The sequence below is a fragment of the Triturus cristatus genome, chromosome 12, assembly GCF_964204655.1.
Source record: "Triturus cristatus chromosome 12, aTriCri1.1, whole genome shotgun sequence".
Lineage (NCBI taxonomy): Eukaryota > Metazoa > Chordata > Amphibia > Caudata > Salamandridae > Triturus > Triturus cristatus.
In genome coordinates, this window is record NC_140595.1 from 368,414,010 (window position 1) to 368,438,370 (window position 24,361).

The 24,361-nt window shown below is 41.0% G+C and overlaps 1 protein-coding gene across 1 annotated transcript in view; it reads left to right on the forward strand.

Moving 5' to 3' along the window:
- CDH8 (cadherin 8) overlaps positions 1-24,361 on the forward strand; it is an 815,205-nt gene that overhangs the window by 575,974 nt on the left and 214,870 nt on the right. The window lies entirely within an intron of this gene.

Below are 24,361 nucleotides of genomic sequence, written 5' to 3' on the forward strand. Positions count from 1 at the left end.
GCCCAGCCCAGTCTCCTCCAGGCTCAGACGGGCACAGACAGGCCCACCCTTGGTCCAGGCTTCGTCCCGCGCGTATCATGCGCCGTGGTGGGAGAGGCAGCGCTTGAAGCACGATAGACCACGCCTCCCCCCTCACTCGTGGCAGCTGTGTTCGGTCTGGTGCACCCTGGGGACTGGAGTCCTCGCCCCGTGTACAGCGCTGGTCTGTGAGGAGTAAATGCGGCAAAGGGTCCCTGAAAGTTACTGAAGCAGGGCATCCTCTATTCCTGACTTTGGCCTCTCAGCAAGGCTAGAAACGGCAGGAAAAGTGACACAACTTGAGCCCTGCAGATAATCCATATAGACAGATCCTATTCCGCAGATTATTATAAATGGTATAGATAGTGGAAATAGGACCAAAACAAATGCACACAGGATCCTTAAGAAAACAGGGACCCAGGGAGTAGAGATATACTGCAAGAGGAAATTAGCAGCATCATGCTAAGGGTAGTAACATACATACATGGTCTGCGACAGGAGATGCAAGGGCTGGACTTATACAGGCACCACACAGCTGAAGGACATTCTACCAAACGGCTCAGTGTGGCATCAAACATCATAAAGATGCTGTTTAAGAATGTGCCCCTAGCGGCCTCATGCTCAGTCTAGTTATCAGAAGTATATTGGCGTCAGGACTTTGAATGGTCTTGCTGGAATTAAGGGGTTCTACCAAGCTGAAATATGAAATTAACCTAGTAAGCAACAACCTATCTGCCACTATGTTTCTCAGCCCCCGCCACACACATTAATTCTGAGATATGCGTACAGTGACTCATTTTAGTGCTAGTCTTTAAGCAACCTACTGCTGACACTCTCATCCAGGTGTGATAAAATGGTCCCGCTAAAACTCTCTTCCAGCTTGTCAACAGTTGCCTACCTGCTGTCTAACGGTCTGAGGAGACCGCAATGCCTGGGGCTGGTGTGACCGCCGTTCCTGCTTGCCTGACTTCTTCTCCCAGCATTCTTTCTGTGGCGCACGGCCACCCATGTCACTAGGAAGCGCCAGGAGGTGCTTCAAAGGCGGCCGTGGGCTCCCGCAGCACGGGACGCGCGTGGGCCAAAGGCGGGCCCGTCTGTGCCCGTTCGTGACAGGACAAGGCAGGGCTGGGCTATATCCCTTACACCTGGTAAAAAGAACAAAAAGAAACGGTAAGAGACCTTAACGATGTATAATACCAGTTTGCCCTATATTATAGACTCGAGATGGGTAAAAGGAAGCTATTACAAGAGGAGGTGAAGAAGTGCGTGAATCCCACAAAGAACGCTCCCATCACGAAATATCTAAAGAGTGCAGTGGGTCTTATCAATAATGACATTATTCATGTAGAGGAACAATTGGCTGCAACCAAAACTGCTCTTGATGCTGCCATAAAGGAGACAATCTTAGAAGGAGGCACGGAATCCTTAGTCCATGAGAATACTGTAGAAGATAGTGGAAAAGTTATCACTGTAGTAAATGACCCAAATGTTTTGAATAATCGTAAATTCCCAAATTCATGTGTTCTAACCTCCTCTTTGGAAATTTCAGAACTATCAGATGATGCTTCACTGATATCTCCACCAGCAAAAAAGCTGAAACAACCAGGACAATCTGCAAATAGTGTAATGGAGAAACATATACCAAAGACAATGTCAAAAGCGAAGCCAATACTTAAGAGGAATAACAAAGAAGGGACTATGGGGATAACAAGAATGGTTGATGACACCGTAAAACAGAAACCCACAGATTTTGAACTTTATGCAAGAAATTACATGGCAAAATGGATTGTATGGAAAGGCGATTAATGCAGGAAATTAAACAGATACAGAAGGATATGATACATTTGATGGACATGGTCACTGAAATTTCACCCTCCCAAACACAAAGTAAAATATCTAAGATTTCTAACTCTTCTAAGAAAGGACAATATCAAAATGGAACTACAAAAGAGAAGTCAAGTTTGGTTAATAGATCAAGTGTTGTAGTAAAAAGACAGATAAGCAATACAATAGTTCCAAATGATACTCCTTGTCTGCCTAAAGATGTAAGCTTAGCTAATTTAGACAAGGATAATCATGTTATAAAATTACCCACGATCTTACCATTAGATAAGAAGATTTGTCCTAGATATCGTGAAAATAATTCTGGGGGGGTTTAAACCTTCCACCTGAATCAACGCCATATGTTATTGTTTTAAAGAATGTGCCTAAATTGCAGGAAACCCAAAAGGAAACATATGACACCATTAAGAGTCAAGTGGTTCATTGGTTCTCAGTAAATACTAATATCAGTGTGCACATTTTATATCAGGAAATAATAATGCTAAGGAGAACTGAGTGGTTGGGCAAATCAAAGAAAGTATGCCAGGGAGATTGCATTGTAGTAAACTTTCGAAGCAGACAACTGGTGGGTGATTTGTTGGAAATTTTAATGGATCATGGTAAAGGAGATAACCTGTATAATACAAATTGTATAATGGCTGTGCCTTTGGGCTTTTTCTATAGACCTAGTTATAATAACACTAGTTTAAATATGAGATTGAACTCCCCAATGTATATACCTCTATATAACAGATATGCTCCATTAGGAGATGTAGTTAAATAGATTGACATATGACTGTCAATTTTTCTGTTGGAAACATAGGCGACGTAACTAACTGTAGTTGGATGGATGTTGACAAAATAGATAATACTGTGAAAATGGGTCTACAAGAGACATCTCAAGGAACTTCAGGTAATGACTACCATTGTACTGCAACCATTACCATGGAAAATGGTAATCCTAAAACAAATGTAGGGAAGGCTAATTTAACAGAGCTGTCCTATATAGAGATAGGGGACATACTTCAGCATGATTATAGCAACAACCCCGATAACTTGCTGATAGCTGATTCTGGAATATCCCCGAGCAAAACTTTAAAAATTATGACATGGAACATAGCTGGGATTTAAAATAAGATCCATGATGTTAACTGGCAACAAATGTTGGAGGGTTCTGGGGTTGTACTATTACCAGAAACATGGTGCCCTGAACCTTTTTGTGTAAATGGGTACCAAAGTATTTGCACTAATGCAATACCATCAAGAAAGGGAAGGGCGAAGGGTGGGCTTGCTACATTAATCCCAGTTACTTCCACTTTGACCGTTAGGAAAACTTTCATCGAATCACAATATTATCAGTTTTTATATCTCCATTCTAATGAAAATCAGACTATTGTTATAATAAATTTCTATAACAATATCTTTGACAGTACAAGGAGCACTGTAATTAACTTAATAGGAGAGGATTTGGACCATTTCGTGAAGGGAGTTGTAGGGACATATGTTTTAATCTGGGCGGGGGATTTTAATTGTGCTAAATGTGATATTGAAGCTGGTGAGCCATGTGGGTATTATGACCACTTTGGTGACAAGATCCCACATTTCTCACATGATAGATATGGAGAAGCCATCAATAATGCAATGCATAAATATGATCTAATAATTTTGGAACCAATAATACCAGATGGTGAAGAAAATATGTGTACCTTTGTGGGAACGAGGTCATCTTCAAATATAGACCACATTATAATATTGACAAATGGCAATGATTTGGTCAAAAATCTTTCAATAAATATTAGTATGTTTAGTGACCATCATTCCCTAAGTTTGAAATTAAAGGTACATTTGTTAACAAAACAAACGGGGCAAGAATGCGGATGTTGATATTGACACCCAAGGAAATAATGGTATTTCAATAAAATGGACAGGTGTTAATCCATTCTCATTCATGGAAACCCTCAAAGGGAAAACAAAAAAAGAAATAGATATCTGTCTGGATGGTTCCTCTACCCAAACAGCTGTTATAGCTGCCTTCGCTAATATCACAAAAGAAATTGCAGGTGACTTAAAATCCAAAAGAAGGAAAAAATTGTGTGGTTTAACTCCAAGATGGTTTGATCATGAATGTACAAATGGGGAGCTGAAACTTGTGCTTAAACAAAAACCTAGAGATCCCCATAAAATCAATGCTGTAAGGAAATATTATAAGAAAAACAATGGAATTAAGAAAAAAGGAGATCTGTGAGGAGGCTTGGGAGAAATTAAACCAGGCAGTAGAGCTGAAAGATTCAGCCCTCTTTTGGAAGATAGTTAATGATCCTTATTTTAAAGATAATATTGTAGTGAGGATCGACACTGTAGTACCATCGGAAGACTGGGTGTTACATTTTAAGAGTATTTTTAACCCAGAATGTATAGATATAATTGATTGCAAAAAAGAAAAATTTATAATCCAGTTAAAATATCACCAATCACACCAGAGGAAATAAAATTAGCGCTACAAAAAAGTGCAAATGGGAAAGCAGCGGGTTCAGACGGGGTGCCGATAGATCTTTTTAAGTATGATATGGATTTTTGGATACCTATACTAATGAAAGTTTTTAATGCTGCTTTGGGAGGAGTATTACCAGCCACTTGGGTGGAAAGTATCATCGTACCCATTTTTAAAAAAGGGGACAGGGAAAAGGCACATTGCTACCGCCCAATATCGCTTCTTGATTCCTCTTCTAAGATCATGGGCCGAATCATGCTGGAAAGGCTCGAAGATTGGGCCAGTGAAAAAAATATATTAACAGAGGCACAGTATGGTTTCAGAAGGGGTATTGGGACGGTAAAGCAATGTTTAAATCTAGAGTTGTTAATTGGGAAGTATACAATAGCCAAGAAGCGGATACTCCATTTATGCTTTGTAGACCTCACCAGCGCCTTTGACTTAGTTAATCATCAAAAACTATGGCAAATTCTAAAAGGGCTTGGTGCTCCCTCAGAAATAATTCTATTTTTATCACAAATTTATGCATATTTAACCTCAAGGGTACGGTATGAAAAATTAGGGGAATGCACGCCTGATTTTGTGGTAAAGCGTGGTATCAGACAGGGATGCATATTAGCTCCCATTTTATTTTCATTGTACATAAATATTATGGACTTGTTTTTACAAAAATTGGTTGTAGACGCCCCGAAAGTTGGAACACGCCTCACCCCCGTCTTATTATACGTAGACAATGCTGTCCTAATGTCTAGAACTGCAAATGGCTTGCAATGGCTAATAGAAAATGTTGCCCAATACATGATTGATATAGACTTGCAGTTGAATTTAAAGAAAACATTTGTAATGTCATGCTGGGGCAAGAGACTAAAGTGTAGACAGCATCATGTGGGAGGGGTTTTTATAAATACAGTTCCAACGTTTTCATACTTGGGGATGCTATTTTGTAATAACGGCACATGGAAATTCCATCTTGAATTATGTAAAATGAAATTTTAAAAAACGACTGAGGGAATTTTTAGACTCGCAGCAAGTTTAGGGAATAAACCAAAATGAGAAATGTTAACCCTGTATAGGAGCAAGTGTGTCTCAGCAGTTAGTTATGGAGCCGCAATATGGGGGAGAGCAAATACGACAATCCTACAAACTAATGAAAATACGTTTTTAAAAAGATTATTGGCAGTCCCTAGTGCAACTGCAAACATCATTGTTCATAAAGAACTGTCTGTTCCATATATAGGCGATACCATAAATATGGCTGGTCTTACCCTTTGGCATGGCTTATGGACTAAGGAAGAAACACAATTTTCGAAGGATTTAATAACAGACTGCCTAGCTCTAGACCATAGTTTGAAAATACCATGGCTGGGGTACATTTCTAACCTTTTGATGAAATGTAAAGTAAACACTGATGACCCCCTATGTATACAGGAATATAGTAAAAGCGACCTGAAATTAAGATATATAACCACCGTGGAATATGAAAGGGATAGGGTGGCTATTAAAAAACAGAGCGTGGCTGCTTATTGTGAACGTCCATACATGAGGGGTACCCAGTTATACCTAATTTTGGTTCGGAATATTCAGCATAGATTTTACCTGACTAGGTTAAGATTGGGCACTTTACATTACCTAATTGCATTCCCAAGCACAGAGAAATGGCATCGTATATTGCCACCCTGCCCATGTGATGGTAAAACCTTACAGTCTACTTCGCATTTTATCAATATTTTGTTCTTTTTATATGGGTATCACGAAAACCATTTTAAAACCACTCTTTTAAAAAATATATGCTTTTTAATTACAAGGACGCGTTTAATTTTATATGTAGTCTGGACACTATGTAAATTATCGGTTCAGTTATTCGTTTCATACAACAATCGATTCGAAAAAGAAAAGACTACACCCTTTTGGACGCTTTGCTGTATGAAAAAATAGACACCTAACATTATTTATTTAAATTTTATCTTTTTGCACTTACTGCACTCTCATCTTATTGCACAAATTGTGGTAGTCTGTATTTTATATACCTTGGTAATAATGCATGTAGTACTTCATTATGATATCCTCCCTATGAAGCCCAAATTTGTAAATATTATTTTTAGTCTTAATTGTTGTCCATGATAAATTGTAAGAATGTAATTTTTAGATATATGTGTATTAGTATGCTTTTATGGTGTTTGTCTTGTTGTCACCGAATAAAGCTGTTTTGAATTGAATTGAATTGATCTTTAAAAACATCTCAAGTTTCTTGGTTGTAGATCAAAAATGCACCATGGTGTGGTAATAGGATTGGGCAAATACATTTTTAATTCATCTAGATGCAGCTGCGATGTAATAATGGTAGCAAAAAGTGGTTTCAAATTGTGTGTCATCTTTTAGCGACCACTAGTTATTTTATGAACCGGCCAATACATTACTACTTTGATACACAGTGACCTGCCTAATTCACATTCAAATTGTGACCTCCATTTATGAATTGCAATCACTAGACTTCGTAGCTTTCAAGGAAACGAAGACCACCATCCCTGCAATTTTATTTCAGCACTTTTTTAAAGAAGTATTCGGTCTTTAAAGGAACTGGAGCCGCTTTAAAAACAAACAAAAAAAACAGAAAAAAATTTCTGTTATGCAAAAATTTCAATACGAGCAGACAGTGGTTCCCTGGACCACTTCCTACCCCACCTCAGTCTGGCACCCTGATTCTGAAGGAGGAAGTAGTCCAAATGGGAGTCCTTCCTCTTTCGAAACCAATTACCAGCCCACCTTGGTAGTCATTAAATGACAAAAAGTTAGCTACCGGAAGTGTGGTTGCAGCCATTCAAACATACCTCCCTGACTCACAATTTGAAAGGAACGCCCAGATCACTCCCCTTCCAAACTGTGACTTAGAATGGATTTCAAATCCCATTTCATGATTCGCATAATGGGTTTGGAACAAAAAAAGGGGATTATTTACAAGCCCCTTGCGCCACCGGTACGTCACTTTTAACATGGGAAAAAGTGGCATACCGGCAGCGCAAGGGGCTTGTAAATAAGCCCCAAAGTGATTTCACGTTTAGAAAACTCCATTGTTTAGTTCTTTGCAGACTTTGCAACTGCCAAAGCACTACGTGCTTCAAATAGTTTAGGTAAAGTGTTAAACAATCAATTACTTAGATCCATTCCACAAGAAAAAAAAATGTGTGCGTCCCTGTGAACAATGCTTCAAGGTGAACATTTTCATAGTTGCAGTCATGCTGTTTTAGCAGTTGTTTCTATCTGTCTACCTGCCACCGGTTATGTTTATCACATATCTCTGTCTTTGCCGCTTTATGCTAATATTGTTATTCATTTCTTTCAACATTTACAACAGCTTAATAATAGTAGTATAGCAATTTACATAAAACGCCTTTGGTTTCATTGCATCTCATTTAGTATGTTTTTTTTTTATTACATTCTTGGTACTATTGGTGTGTAATTCTACAAAAAATTGAGTTCAAAGCTTTAAAAAAATGTAAAATAAATGAACAACATAATTTGACATAAAACGCACGTGCATTCTCTCATTTCGGTGAAGGTTAGAATGTCCTGATTGATACACGTTGCACTTTTTATTTTACAAAGGCTCTATGTATGGGAAACCATGCACAGCATAACCTTGAACAATTTCTGTTTCCACTTGCAATAATATTCAAGTTCTGTGTTGTCCCCTCCTGTGTTCAAAACATTTATGCTGTCTCTTTTTCATTTTAATAGGCCCTGCTTGCATTTGTTGGTCGCCCTGTGTTTCTTTCTTCAATTTTGTGACTTTTTATTGCTGTTTTATGTATTACTCTGGCAAAAGCATAGGTCAAAAAACATAATAAGAGGTTCGCGGGTGAATTTGTCAAATGTGTTTCACCCTTCACATCAAATCAAGGTCATTATTGCCCTCTGAATTTTCTCGGTGGTATGCCATTAACTGCCTGTTGTAACACAGTCCTATCCGAAGTGATCTACTGCTTTGGGTTTGCAATTTATTTTGAATAATCGTCAGCATGCGATTTAATATTACCAGGCACTGGTGTCTGCCTTTGCAGACTCCTGCTGTTGTTTTTTTTTTAATCTCAATCTAAGGGAATATTGCCCACTTTTCCAAGATATCTCTGACATGGTTGCTTTGAAAGGCCACATTAATTGAATTTCAGAGATTATCAGAAAAGAACAGAGTGAGAAGGAAGGATGTTTACAAAAGGATCATAACTGACAGGATGATGCTGAATGGGTCAACAGCATGCCAGATTCAGTTCCAGCCTGAGTCATTGTACACATGATATGCATTAGTATGCACATGGTGACTGACAATTTGTTTCGTATTATTCACAAATCACCTTCATTCTACAGTTTATAGACAATAGGGCGACTTTTTACATCGAGTAGGGCGGTTCTTTGCCAATATCCTTGTTATTATTGATTGAGAGGTCTACGCGGCTGTGCATTCCTTCGATATGGTGTTATCATGTTTTACAATATTTGCAACGTGCTTTGGAATACTGAATAACAACGCTATTTTATTGTAATGTTAATCCTTTCCACAATTGTTACACGTTAGCACATTGATACTCAGTGTTCGGCCCAGGGGCCACATGCGACCCACCTGTGATCCGCATGCGTCCCGCTTGACATTTACATGCGGGCCCCTGGTGTAGAGCAGCACTGTCTGTTGTTTACTAGAGAGATGCTAACAATAAAAGGATGTTAAATAAACAGGCAAGCATTTATTTAAGGATAATTGGTGTTAAAGAATGGAAGTCACTATTGAGTCCTGCACCACTTAACTTTGGAGCACTTTCATTTTTTAAGCCATCTTGCAGCAAATGTGTACAAATATGATGAAGTCTTTTCAAAATTCAAAAAGTGTATTTATTTAACATGCAGAACCTTTTGACTTTAGCACATCAGATTATATCAGTGCATTGAGAAGTATTATTTCAGAAGTCATAGTTTACAAACATGAAATTAGAAACATTAATTCCCCCCCCCCCACCCTGATAAACAATGCCAATAGTGAAGGCAAGTTAGTTGTTATGGCAACAAGAACAGATGAATCCATACCTGATTTCTGCTCCCTCTCTTCCTTTTCCCCATGACTAGACCAGCAAATAGGGTTAACAACAGAAACATCCTGTCTTCACACGTCTTAAATGACCCTTAATTAGTCAACCAGCAAGCAGTGTTTTTCCCTTCACATGGCCCTTTATGACATTTTTTGTAATGCTGTAACCCCAGGAGTATCAGTAATTTTGTGTTGTAGTGCTTCTGAGGGATTAACAATTACTGGAGGATTACTGTCTATATCACCAGATCACACAGGAGTTCCTAACTTGTTTATTTAAAGAGACAGGATTACAAAGAATATATTGATACATCAGGGTTCCCATTCATTGGTTGTAGTGGATATCTAAAATCATTTGCTTGTCTTTTATGGGTATGGAACAAAAGAAAAAGTGATATAGCCCTTTTGGTTAATCTTTTGCAGGTTTTGCAACTGCCAAATCACTACGTACATTTGCCCCTAGTTTCAAATGGTGTAGTTAAAGTGTTAAACAATAAATTACATAGATCCATTCACAAGAAAAATAATTTCGTGCATCCCTGTGAAAAGAGCCTCAAGGTGAACATTTTCACTCCTTGCAGACATGCTGTTCTAGCAGTTGTTTCTGTCCACCTGCCACCGATTATGATTATCACATATCTCTTTCTTTGCCGCTTTATGCAAATATTGTTATTAATTTCTTTCAACGTTTGCAACAGCTTAATAATAGTAGTGTAGTAATTTACATAAAATGCCTTTGGTTTCATTGCATCTCATTTAGTATGTTTGTTTTTTCTTTTTCCATTCTCGGTACTATTGGTGTGTAATTCTCCAAAAATTAGTCAAAACCCTTAAAGGGGTGTAAAATAAATGAACAAAATAATTTTACATAAAACACATGTGCATTCTCTCAGTTTGGTGAAGGTAAGAATGTCCTGATTGGTACACGTTGGACTTTTTATTTTACAAAGGCTCTATCTATGAGAATTTCTGTTTTCACTTGCAATAATTTTCAAGTTTTGTGTTGTGAAAATGAATGCAGGAACAAAGAAGAAAAGGCATTTAAAAAAAGGAAAATATAAAAGAAAAGGAAAGCAGAGAAGGGAAAGAATAAATGGACAGAGAGTAGAAGAGATAGAGCACAGCAGAGGGGAGATGGAGAAAAGGAAACATTAGAAGGAAATGAAGAAGAGAGACTTTCTGGGTTAGAGAGCTCGGCCATTAGATGCAAGGATTGAACAAACATTTCTGGATGTGACAGTGCAAAATGTTTATATAACATTTGCTTTTTTGTTTTGCAAGTCATCAGGATGACTTAAAAAAATCTTAGTGTTAAACGAAGTCAACCACATTGTACAAGAATTACTGATGTTTTGCTGAAGTGCAATTTGTTGCTGGGAACATGCAAAGCAAGATTAGGTTTTTACAATTTAATTTGCTAAATTGCAAAAAATTTTTGTTAAAGGCAACATTAAACAGGAGTTATTGTCAAATAGTCACTTTATCCAAACCAGAAAAGATGTGTGCTGGATGTAATGGTAATGTGATCAAACACCATGAAACCTCCACACTCTAACCAGGCTGTCATTCATTAGGATAAAGAAGTAATTTGTGCATGAATGTGCCCACATATGGGATTAAATGCGTTTGCTTGTATATTTATTCACTTATTTGGCAGCTTTTCATTTTGTGGAAAGCATGCTGGTAGACACTTCAAGGTGACTGTCACGATAAACCAAGGTCTTGCCAAGTCCATCAGTGGTGGGAAGAAATTCTCAGTGGTCCCTGATGATTGGGACTGCCCCCTCCTCTAACTGGCTGACCTTGTTATGGGTCAGAACCTCCTCTCACTGGCTGACCTTGTTAGGGGTCAGTCAATGAGAGGAGGTGGCAATCCGTAGCTCGTCAATAAGGGGGATGGTGTTAGTGAGACTGCTGACCCCACTCCGCTTTGTGATGAGCATCGCTGAGAGACTCTCAGCTGTGCGCACTCCAGGGCTTAAAACTTTACTGCCTAGGTCTGAGACGCCCCCTCATGGTGAGGGGTAGGACCACCAAGGGCTTTGCCTGGCTGAGGAGGTCACGCCCACTGAACATGAAGAATGTCTATCAGGCAGACCTTTGCTCAGTCTGACAGACACTCTTCATGTGACGAAAAAGGTGGGGGGATGGGCCCCTCCACCCTTAAGGATGGGCCCCCGCTGTTGTCCATGTTTGGAATCAATTCACAAAAAACATTTATGAGTAAGGGAACTAGTACTTCAGGAATACTGATTTACTCACACTTTCAGGACTCTCTTAACATTTTCCAATTTGGAATTAGGAAAATAGACTTTACTTCACAGACAGGCCTCTATAAAAAAATGTCACCACTTCTCTCATTGAATGACAAAGATCTTCAGGTAACTGACTACTGTAGAGACATTCTTTTATTTAATATTTAGTTAGCATGGATCACTTGTCTACTTTAAGGACACAACCGTGTGGGCTTACAGAGCATACTCTGAATCACATTTTTTCTCTGACATGTTATTGCAGTGTATTGTCTTCCCTTATACTCCAGTAAGCCAAGACAAAACAGTGTCCTTCTTGCCATACATTTGTAGTCATATGTGTGGGTGATGTATATGTACACTGAACTCCATACATAACATTTAACTTTCTTGTTACTATGGCATTTCCTGGGCCAACTTCCCTTGGCCTTTCTGGGACCTTAAATAAGCCAATTTGGGTATAACCAATGTTGCCTCTTGTTTATAGGGAAATTACACACTCCGTATGACACTGGATGGCTTTCTCATAGCTCACAGCGTCAAAGAACCAGCAAAATTCAGTCAATAAAATGGTGAATAACACAGAGATAGCACACAGACAAGATGATATAACTACAATTTGTAAAATTCAATGACAAAATGACAGCACAGATGCAGATTTGATTAGCAAAGAAAGTTCTACAACCAGGAGTAACACTGAATCGATCACTTTGCATCACCATCACTACATTACTTGAATCATTGATGCTGATGTATGTGTTTCAGACCATTCTGTCTTTCTGTGGTGGCTTCTGTCAAAGAGTGATTGCTAATGCCTCTCCCGTGAAATGGTAAAGTGGATTAGCTCTTTCTTTTTATGACAGCTCTTCCATCATTGTTGCTCGAGAATACATTTGCATGTCTTGTGTGTTTCTCACAATCTCCCATCCAGCATCACCAATAGATTCTTAGTTGTTCTGAATGTCACACAGGCTTTCCAGAATCCTAAAGGAGGACTATACTGACACCAAAAATGATGGAAACAGTATGTCCAATTTCATTACATAGGTAATGGTAATGGACTAAATCACAACTTTTAAAAGTAGAAATTTAAAATGCAATCAACCTGAAACTGTACGATAGAAATATCTAAGTTAAATAAGGTAATTTTGATAATGACACGATTATCTGAAATCTTCTGGCTGACAAACCCCACAGAAATTCCAATGTCCTAATGGAAATTATTGATAATGAAACATAGACTCCTAAAACACAGTTGTTTTATCAACACACTAAAGTAGTCAGTTGGATCTCTCAGTGTACCTACTGAATAAAATACTCACAATGTCATCAACATCTTTCAACTATTGAAATAAGACAGTCAAGTTGGGATATTGCCATGTGCATAGGAAGATGGCCGCTTAGTTCGACAGATCCAGACACCAGGGATTAATTCACATTAATTTATAGTATTCCCAGCATCATCTTTGGGTCACCAATGCCTCTATGCACAAGAAGCAATCCTCACATCTGAACCAGAAGAATTTGGAGACAAAATGTTGGTGAGAGTCACTCTCTGTTAAGTGGGCTGTCTCTACAAGTGGCTGTTAGAAGTGGGGTATCTAGGTGGCAGTGGTTTGCACCCTGTCCAAGTAGGGACCCTCACTCTAGTCAGGGCAAGGGAGTAGCACAGCTAAGATAACCCCTGCTCACTCGGTTGGTAGCTTGGCAGGAGCAGTCAGGCTTATCTCAGAAGCAGTGTGTAAAGTATTTATACACACACACGCACACACACAGTAAACCAAGACCAAAACAACATAAACTCTAACATACATAAGTCAAAATATCACTTTTAAAAGGATTAAGCAAATGTAGTCCATAGAAATAAATAGATGCATTTGTTCTTGCACAAAGCACCTTAGATGCATCAAAAATCAAAGATGGTGCAATGCGCAGGGGTGGTGATGCGCCGGAAAAGCAAAGCGATGCTTCTGTTGCTTACTGCTAGGCAGGGGTGGTGATGCGTCGGTGCCTTACTGGCAGGGGAGGTGATGTGTGTATTTCCTTAATACTAGACAGGAGAGGTGATGCGTCGGTTTCTTACTGGCATGGGAGGTGATATGTTGGTTACTTCTTGTCAAGGGAGGTGATATGTCGGTTTTTGGACACGCTGCCTCGGTTCCTTATTGCTGTGTGGTGTCGATGAAGAATCATCCTTGAGGGATGATGCATCAAAAAAACAGACATGCTGCTTTGATTCAACAGTGGTAATGCAGGTGCTGCATCGATTTCACAGCTGTAAAGCGGGTGTCATGAACATCGGCAACGCAGTCAAGTGTTCGACGAGACTCATACTGCAGTGATTTTTCTGCCATGCTGCGACAGTGAGCTGGAGCCTGTTGTGACAGCAGTGGTTAATGCTTCAAGTGGGAACCATGCTTCGGGTCAGGCAGAGGGGATGCACTGATCTTTTGCTGCGATGCATTGATAAAACAGGCACTGGGAGTCAATGCTGGAACTTTCTCCTTTAGATAATCACGTTATGCTTCCAAGGGCCCAGGAATGGATTTGGCACCACTTGGTAAGTCAGGACTCTCAACAGAAGGGCCCAGGGACTGGTAGGTGAAGTGTTTGATGGCCCTGAGTCTTCTTAACAAGAGGCAAGCACCCACAAGCCCTTTGAGAACCTTGGAAGCAGGATGTAGAAAGCAAAGTCCAGTCCTTTCACTCCCAGGAAAAAAGCAGCAGCCAGCAGGCCTGCACAACAAGTCAAAAGGGAAAGTGGCAGTCCCTCCTACAGCAGCCAGCTCTTCTTCCTCTGCAGAATGCACTCAGTCCAGAAGTTACCTGATTTTGGGGTGGCAAAGGTCCAATACTTATACTTCTTTCTGCCTTTGAAGTAGGTAAAGTTCAAAGGAAAGTATTTGCAGTGCACAAGACCCTGTCTTTCCCTGACCTGGGTCCAGGCACACTATATGGGGTGGAGACAGCGTTGTGTGAGGACATGCACAGCCCTTTTCAGATGGCAGTGACAACTCTTCCCACCACTCTAGCTCAGAATGCCCATCAGGATATGCATACCTCTGCTCCTTTTGCATGACTGTCTAGAGTGAATGTAGAAAAGCCCAACTGTCAGTCAACCCAGACGTGTATTCTACAGACAGGTAGAGGCACAGAATGGCTAAGCAAAAAAGTGCCCACTTTCTAAAAGTTGCATTTTCAAACACACAATTTAAAAAGCAACTTCACCAAAAGATGTATTTTTAAATTTTGAGTTTAGAGACCCCAAACTCCAAATCCCTGTCTGCTCCCAATGGGAAATTACACTTAAATGATTTTTTAAGGCAATCCCCATGTTTCCCAATGGGAGAGATGGCTCCTGCAACAGTGATAAATTAAATTAGCAGTATTTCTCTATTAGAACATGTAACACACACCAGGACATGTCCTACCTTTTAAATACACAGCACCCTGCCCATGGGTCTATAATGAGCCTACCTTAGGGGCGACTTGCACGTAATAAATGGGAAGGTTTGGGCCTGGCAAGTGGATACACTTGCAAGGTCAGAATGGCAGTTTACAACTGCCCAGAGTACTAAAACCACCAAAAATATAGTGAGGCAAATACATGAGGAAGGCAATAAAGTTTGGGGATAATCCTGCAAAAAGGGCCAGGTCCAACAGTGGCCATACTCAGAAAATGGGGCTGCTAACCTCTGAGAGATAGCCCATGCTGAGGTAAAGGTCTGTAGAGAAATTCAAACTACAGCAAGGTTGGCAGTGTGTTGGAATGCCTCTCATCCCACATGTTAGAACCAGTGCAGTGCATTACACGATGGATGTTTGGGGCCTGAACTCTGGTTTGTACAACATTCACAAAATGGTGGTTAGGGCGTTGAAGTATCTAAGGGGATTTTATTTAGCCATTAAAAGAGGGTGCTTCTACTTTCAATCAAGTTGAAGGTAGTGGTGGCATAAAGTTTAAGCTGATTAGCAAAGTGCTCCATGCGCGTTTACCTTTCTTGGGGCCTGAAACTCTGATCGCTCTACCAACCAACAAGATAGCAGTTCTCTGGAGAGTGGGAGGAAATTAGAGTGTGCCGCTTGATGAGAACAGTTTTGACATGTGCCAAGAATAAGTAGTCTGTGGTGGCATAAGGCACAAGAACCCCACAGGACAGGACAATACCTACCCCTTGTAATCAATCAGATGAGAGTGCCCTCATCTGGGTGAAATACATGTGAAAGGGCTGTCCAAGTGATCTCCATGCTAGAAAGGTACTTAGGGATAGGCACCATTTTCATGATGAGCTTCCCCACCAAGCACACATCAGCCACCAGCCTACAGTCTCAATCTGCTTTGTATGAGGCAAACTAAGCGCTATGAAGAAAGTCATGGTTTATGGGTCAGAGTGTAAACAAGTATTTCCTGAATACCAGACGACAAGAAACAGGTCTAGAACATGATTTATGAACACATTTATGAGATCTTTGCCTTTTAGCCTTCTAGAAACTTTTGCTATACAGTCTTAGGATGTGCTGTTTCAAGTCCCACAATGGCAATCCATCCATCAGTGATGAGCACACAAAACATACAGTCATGCAGTTACAAGATCTTATCTTTACTCTAGCATGCAAAACACAATACTTAGCAATTGGAAAGACTTAAGAAAAGTCTCTAGATGCATATGGTGGACATAGTTAAGGTCTATTACAGGTGTTGAAGGAACTACACTAAGGGGCATATTTACAAAGAAATTATGAAGCACGGCGCTGCAAGCAATGTAGCAGCACTGTACTGCATCATTTAAAAAACAGAGGGATGCACCATATTCACAATAATATGGTGCACCCCTTTGTTTTCCCTTGCACCGGGGCTAAAAACACTAACTAGCACCAACGCAGACACCCTTCCTCCATGGTTCAAGTGTGCCTGGGGTGCTGGGAGTATTGTTTATGTGCTTGAAGGGACACCTTCCTGCACATAAACAATCATTAAAGGTGATTTGCTCCTTCTATGTGTGCTGCTGAATGCAGCACACACAGAAAGAGCAAAAAGCAAGGAGAAATAAAAGTAAATCATTTCACTGGCATTCATTTTTGGCGCTGCCTCAGATTTACAGATCCTTGTAAATCTGGGGCAGCACCAAAAATCAATGGGTGTTGCGGTGGAACGCCCAAAGCAACACCCTATTGCATGCCTCTTTCACACAGCAAACTGCATGAAAGGGTAAGATATTTACAGTGCAGCATTAAACTTCTCCAAGTAGCTTAGCCCCGCATTGTAAATAGAGAGCAGGACATTTCACCACCGGAGCATCATAAAAAGTGACGCTCCGGTGGCGCAATGCCTTTGTAAATATGTCCCTTAGTTGTTTCATTAGATAATGGTAGGACGTCTGATTTGGGACAAATTGGGCACATACCTGGCCAACATTAACCTACCATGATGAAATATGGACTAGGAAAACCAGGTTACTTCACTCCATGTCATAGAGATTCCCTTTCTAAGTCTATGCACTCAGCTGGCTAAACATACTTTGACATCTGTCTTCGAAAAAATGGTCAGCTCTATCTCTCTTTCCTCCTCACCGCCATATCTTTATATATTTTCTATACCCCTTTTTTATGTTAGAGTTATTACTTATGACAGATGAGGAGGATCTCCGACATCGTAAGCGGTGTAAGGTATAGATCTTCAACATATGGAATGATTGTGTATTATATTCCTCATATTAATGTTCTAGCTGTGCCTCAGTTTTGTTCTCTTAACCTTGTGCAACGATATTTTGAACTGAATGGAGATTGTGGTGTAACCTAATCCCTTAAATGTTTCTATTTTTGTTATATATAAAATCAACAACATTTATTGAAATGAAAAAAAGAAATAGGACATAAAGTCCGTGACCAAGGGGATAATGCATATACTATATTGATTCTCAAAAGCAAAGCTCTGGATAATGTATGCAAGTAGGCGTTAAGCAAGTTGCAGGCAGTGGTGTAACAAGGTGGGGTGGGGAAGCTGTCCACCCTGGGCGGCACAAGTTTTGGGGGCAGCGGCCTCCCCCCTTACCTGTGCCCATCGCGGGAATCGCCAGACCCCTCGTCCCCGCCCGCTCTTACCTGCAGTGATTGCCGAAATCACCAGTACTCCCCCCGCTCTTACATGCCGTCACGGGTGGCAAAAGCAGGGACCGCCATGGCCGGCACATGGGCTAGCTACTCCACTGGCTGCAGAATACCTTCCGACACTTCATTCCATTCATCCCTTGTCATAAATCATAAAAATGGCTCCAGCGACCAGATCAACAGGGTGGCACAGAAACAGACTCAAAACATATAAAGAACAAGTCACCCTATTACCCACCCAGTTTCTGAGTAGAATCATATGTAGACATGCCATTATTCATGACTGTGATAAATCAGACTGGTGTTGTTTACAGTTCACAAATCGAATTAACCAGAAATTAATGTTTTTTATAGAATAACAATGAATGCTAATTCACAATTTTGTGAAAGGGACTGGGTGATCTGTGTGTGGTCAGGAAGCAGTGAGTTGCTTTATCAATAACAGATGTGATGGTCCTGGGAGAGGTTAGTTTTCAGCTTTATTGAACTTCAGAAGGTATGCTGTGCGCCTGATATCCCTTATGGAGATGACAACAGGGATGTGATTCCAGATTATTGGTGCATGAATGTTTACACATGCACATTATTTGTGCGATTATTTTTGTTTAATTTATAGTGTTGAGCCTGGAGTCCTGATTCTTTCGTTTGTAAAGAAAATGTGACTTTTATTTAATCACACCATTCCTCAGGAACAGAGCGGTGTAGAACCCGAGGTCGCAGTCATTTCAATCATGCACAACAAAGAATTTGAGAATGTGGTGAGTTATTCTCATATCACAATTTAGCTAAGTAACTTTGGTTTTAGATGCTTAGGTCATTGGTCATGTTCCATTTTGCACACCTAACTTCACCTCAAATGCTCAAAACCTGCACGTCCAAATAGAAGTCTAAGATTTCAATGGCAAAAAATTTATATCCACAAATTCATAATTTTGAGTTTATTCACAAATCTCCCCAACTCTTTTGTGCGAACTGGGCATCAAACATGCGGTAGCATGTCAATACTTTGAGAAGGAGTGTTCCACTCCCACCAAATTGTGCTTGTTGGTTTGAGAAAAAAATGATGTGCAGTTGCAGTTTAAACCCGAACCGTAAAATAACAAAATCCATGTACAAATAAACATCTCGGTTCACCGATATGCACATGCAGGGAAATGTATAATTTTTGCAGATTTGGGACTATTCATTTAACATTTTGCGAATCCCTACGATAAAGCAACTTTATCAAAATGTTTGCAAAAAACCCCATCCGGTAACCACTGTGCTGTATGTACACAGTGTAATATACACCATACTCTAAAGTCAAGCCTGCTACGTGAAGGGTATGTTTCTCTCTAGAATGCACATTTTGTAAAAACAAGTCCATTTAAAACACAGGGATTAGAATTTCAGCATCAGAAATGTGCTACTCATTCAAAAGCACTGTACAGGATTATGGTTTTAAAACAGAGCTTCTCTCAAATCGTGCTGCTACAGAATCATTAAATGGCCAGGTTTTCCCAAAGACTCACCCTCCTCTTTTCCTGCCTCCTCTTCCTCATGTCTAGACACATCCTTTGGTAGCACAGGAAGCATCACTTGCTGCTGGACATATGCTGAATCAATTATAGCATATGAAGATGACTTGAGATGACAATGCGGCTGTGAAGTACACTCCATCGCCTTCTGTACACTGTCTGTTCTGTAGTAACTGTGACATTTACAGAAAGTCTATTCACTGGCATAAAAAAAACTGTGAATAGGTTTTAGCAGGAATTATCTGAGCGGACAGAAATAGAAACATTCCCATCTAGCAGGGTGTGTGGTATTCACAATCACTTTAAATTAAAAAGACTATTTAGAAGAATAGTTGTTGCTTAGCCAGATACAGCGGTGCATCTGCAATACATTGTGTGCACCACATTGAAGGACACTTTACCGCAGGTGCTAAATCAGGAATTACTGTTTTGGGATGAGGTATTGATAAGGATTAATGCAGGGTGTCACCAAATCTCAGGTCTCATCACATAGCATTACATAGCAGGTCATATCATACATATTAATCTCTGAATTTAACAATGTTATTAATAAGCGTATAAATATGTGTATTCACCAAAAAAAACTAAGATTAAAATAATGTTAAAGTTAGGTGAGAATATCAGTGACAACAATAATGTTCAAACATACAAAAAAACCTGAAATTCACCAGTTATAGTTATCTTTGGTAACTATAACTCATGCCCTAAGGTAACTATAATTCGCTCCCCTGATATGTACAGTTTTCTTATCAATAATTTCATTGCAAATGTTTAAGTGATATTAATAATGATGTCTTGGAAGTTGTCATGAACATCATAATATACGGTGTAATTAGCAGTGCATGGCAAGGGTGCGATTTATAATTACCTTAGGGCACGAGTTATAGATACCAGAAACAACTATAACTGGTTAATTTCAGTGATTTTGTACATTTAAAACATTGTGTTGTTACTGATATTCTCAACTAACTATAAAGTTACTGTAACCTTTGTTTATTTCATTGAATTTCTAGGATTTTTCTTTTAGGTAAAGGAATATTTTGTTACCACATGTAAAGCCAACCCACCCATGGCCAATCCCCTTGCAGACAGTCAACCCAATGTTGGGCATGCCATTTGTGTGTGAATGGCGAAGGGTTGGCTACCCAGCCTTCATACAACACTCCGCTGGCAGCCAACCCCAAGCAACACAGGGCCTCCAGCCGTGCTTGGATTGGGGTTGGCCACAGAGCCTGCCATGCGACCAGGCCCTGTATCCTACCCATTAGCACAGCCACCTCACCAAGTCGCTTCAGGCCCAGCGCCACGAGGCCTCCTCCCCGAGCCACTTCGGGCCTCAGGGTCCAAACATGTTTGCAAAGGGGAGAGGGTACATGCCCCCCCCCTCCACAAGCCACAAAGGGTCCTAGAGACCGCAACAGTTGGGGCCTTTAAGGGGAGACGCTGTGAGACATTTGGTTGTTGGTTGACTGGGGAGTGAGCCCTGGTCAAGCAGCAACCACAATCCTTGCCAGGGTAAGGTATAAACAAACCCCAAATTAACCAGTCCTCACCCCCTGGTAGCTTGGTACAGAGCAGTCAGGCTTAACTTATAGGCAATGTCTAAAGTATTTGTGCAACACCTCAAATAGTAAAACAATGAAAACACCACACAAAAAGTACCCCAAACCAGGCTAGAAACATAGAAAAGTATGTAATAAATAGAACAAGATCAAAATGGCAAAAATCCAATCAGTAAACCTAGAGTTATGATTTTTCTGAGAATAAATTGAAAAAAAGCACTTAAAAGCATAAAGTGCCAACCGCAGCTAACTGGTCGCACTGGACTAGATCAAAGTCAAACATTGAGGCCAACCGCAATGCAATGTGGATTGGATACAAGACCACGTTAGTCCCACTATATTCTCAATTGTTTTACCAAGTGTCCCGTCCACGCGTGAAGAGCAGGCTGGGCTTACTGGTGCTTTCTCTTGGCGGTTATCCACGAGTGGTTAATGCTGCAGTGCAAAAAGATGGATTGGCAGCAACTTGCGCTCATTTTTGGTGCAAGCGGCACAGTATCAGTGTGAACAGGCCTGTTCCAGGTAGCAAAGAGCCCAAAGCTTGATGTAAGAGCCTGTGAGCCTCCCCAAGGGTCCAGGGCTAGAGAGGGAACACTCAAGGTCAGAAACTCACTGCAGCTTGGTCCTAGAGCTGTTAGGAGAGACTTTTATGCCCCGATGCTCAGATCAGGAGGCCAGCAGACTAGCCTTTTGAAGTCACTCAGGGGTCCTGAATTGATGAATTTGCAGGTCCAGTGCTTATTTCCCAGGCAAGAGGGCAGCATGCAGTAGGTCAGCAGAGTAGGGTAGCAGTTCCTTTACAGCAGCAGTCCAGTAGATTGGCAGTCCTTGTAGCAGCACAGCAGCCATTATTCCTAGCAGAGTATCCACAGGTCCAGAAGTGTACTGAAGAGTAAGGGGCTTATTTTGATGTTGGGCGGACACAGGATCAACCGACCTCCGGTCATTGATCCGACCGCCTAATCACAATGCAACCTCACATGGTGTGGTCACATACTCCCATTCCTCTATGGGAGCTCGTGTTATGGCTGTAAACCAGCCGTAACACAAACTCTGATAAAGGAATGGAACTCTGTGTTTATCCATGCACCGTGTGGCAGGCACCTCAAGGTGCCTGCCACACGGTGCAGGGATCAACAAGGGGGGCACCTATGGCACCCCCGGCCTCCAACCTGAGGCCAAAAACAGAAAGGAGCTCTGCAAGGGCCCCCCAAACACGCTTTCTGACAGCGTTTCCATGTTGGACAGGCTGGCATGAAAACCCTGTTGGAAACCATGCATCATAATCCAGAAGGCAGAAACGCCTTCCATTTGGATTACGTGCCATCTCTGACTGGCAGACGGGCTCCTAGAGCCCGTTGGAAGCCAGCCGGAATGACCGGCTGATTTTAATTCCGACCAGCTGTATTGTAATCAGCCAGTCAGAACTGAAAACGATGATCTCAGTCGTAAAGCCTCTGACCTTAGGTTGGAGACCTTACGACCAAGATTGTAATCGGGCGATTAGTGTCTGAAGTCCAGAATTTATACACAGTTGTGCCTTTAAGTGGAGAGAAGCTTTTAGAGGCAAGCCTTTGAAGTACACAGATGCCCTGCTTTCCTGGCAATGGCTGCAGACTACCTACAGGGGATATGCAACCCTTTTTCTGGTGACAGAATACAGCCTATCAAGTGTAAGTGGGGCGGGCCCAGCTCCTCCCTCCCATCCTGCCAGTGATGGCCCATCCAGCCATACCTCAGCTCCCCATTGTTTTAAATTGTCTTGGCGAAATGCACAAAGCTCAACTGTCAGAAACACCCAGTCCTGTGACCAGAGACAGGCTGTAGGCACCAAATGGTTAGAACAAGAAAATACATGCTGAGAGCTACGATGCAATACATTATTGCAACAAGGGGAGAGAGGTAGCAGTATTAACTGCTTGAGGGACACAAATGGTTCAGCAGTGACATCAGCAACAGGCAGCTGCAGCGGAGTGCGGCTCAGAAGCCAACATTGTTGGGACACCACTGTGTGTATTGAATTGCCTACTTACTGAAGGGGTTTTTCAAAATGGACTGCATGTACCAGCATGCACCTGTCCTTATAAGCGCAAGGTGTGAGTACAACTTTAACCCAGGACTTAGGGGTTCTGACATTACTGCACGGGGAGTGGTCAGTGTAATCTTAAACTGACCCCCAGGTGCAGGACCCCGAATTAGAAACCAGCACTGAGGAAAGCCGCTAAACGGCTGAAACGCATCTGCCATAGCGTTTTCTAGGAGCACCATGCGCTATGATTATAAAGCTGAATAAATCTCAGCGCCAAATACGCACAAGAAGACGCACTCGCAGGGGGGGAGTTCACAAGTTTTTTCTTGAACTCTGCAGCAAACAAGACGCATTGTGGCAGTCGCCTTCATCAGTCGAAGGCGACTGCTGAAACGCGTCATGTTTGCTGCAGCGTCACCAGCCAATACCAGAACATATGGAGAAGTGGCCGGCGGTAGACTTAAAACATCTGGGTTTGACCTCCAGTGGTTTCTACTTAAAGTATCTGTTACGCTGTTGCTTGACTTGGCTGGCATTATTCCAACATATGTGTGATCTGATCTATTGGTGCTGCCTGGGATCGGGTCAGAGGGCAAAGTTGTAACTGGGTCCGCCGTAGATGGTAAACCGCGCTTTAAGTTGGGATTCAATGCTACGTTGTCTTGAGATGGAAGACATTCCCTAACTTGTCTACTTGTAGAGCATGCACTGTCGCCAGAGGGACTGATATGTTGGGGGATGACATGGGCGGGGGCGGTGGCAGTGGTGGTGGGAAATTGACTGTCACTAGTGGTGGATCCAATCCCCGAGGTGGCCATGAGTTGCGCTATCACTGGCAATAGGCTAAGCTTTCCCACGGCTATGTCTAGATGGTCTAAGCGTTCCAGAAGAGAAGTGAGTTTAAGGTCTAACAGCTCATTGATTTGCTTATGCATAGTGTCAGTAACAATGTTAACAAGGGTATCCTCAGCCCCCCCATTGTCTGGTAACACCTAATATATATCCAGCTGACAGAAAATAAACAATCACTTACTACACGTGACAGCAAAAGTAACCCTCTTTATTGATGTTATAATAAAAGTAGATCTCATTTGATTTACCAGTCTAGCTACAGTGAACTCTTCTTGTTACATCCGAAACCACAATAATTAAAATTATGTCATCTTTAAAAAGTAGTCTTTTGGCATCTTTCTGTTGAAGGATAAACAATTCAATTTATTTGTTGGTTTATCTTTTTCATTATCAATTATGAAATATTTTGTGAGTTAAAATTTAGGAGACAGCACAGCAACAAAAGTGCACCATTTACTGGAATAGCCATTCACAACAAATCAATATTTTTAAGAGGGCAATCATTGATCCTTCTCTTTTGGGTAAACGGAACTCTTTTTGTTGGCAATAATTGTGTTTAATAATGTCTGCATCTATCAGTTTGTTTTATGCCAAAGTTAAGCTATTGACTCCATTAGACAGTGTTATGATGTTTCTC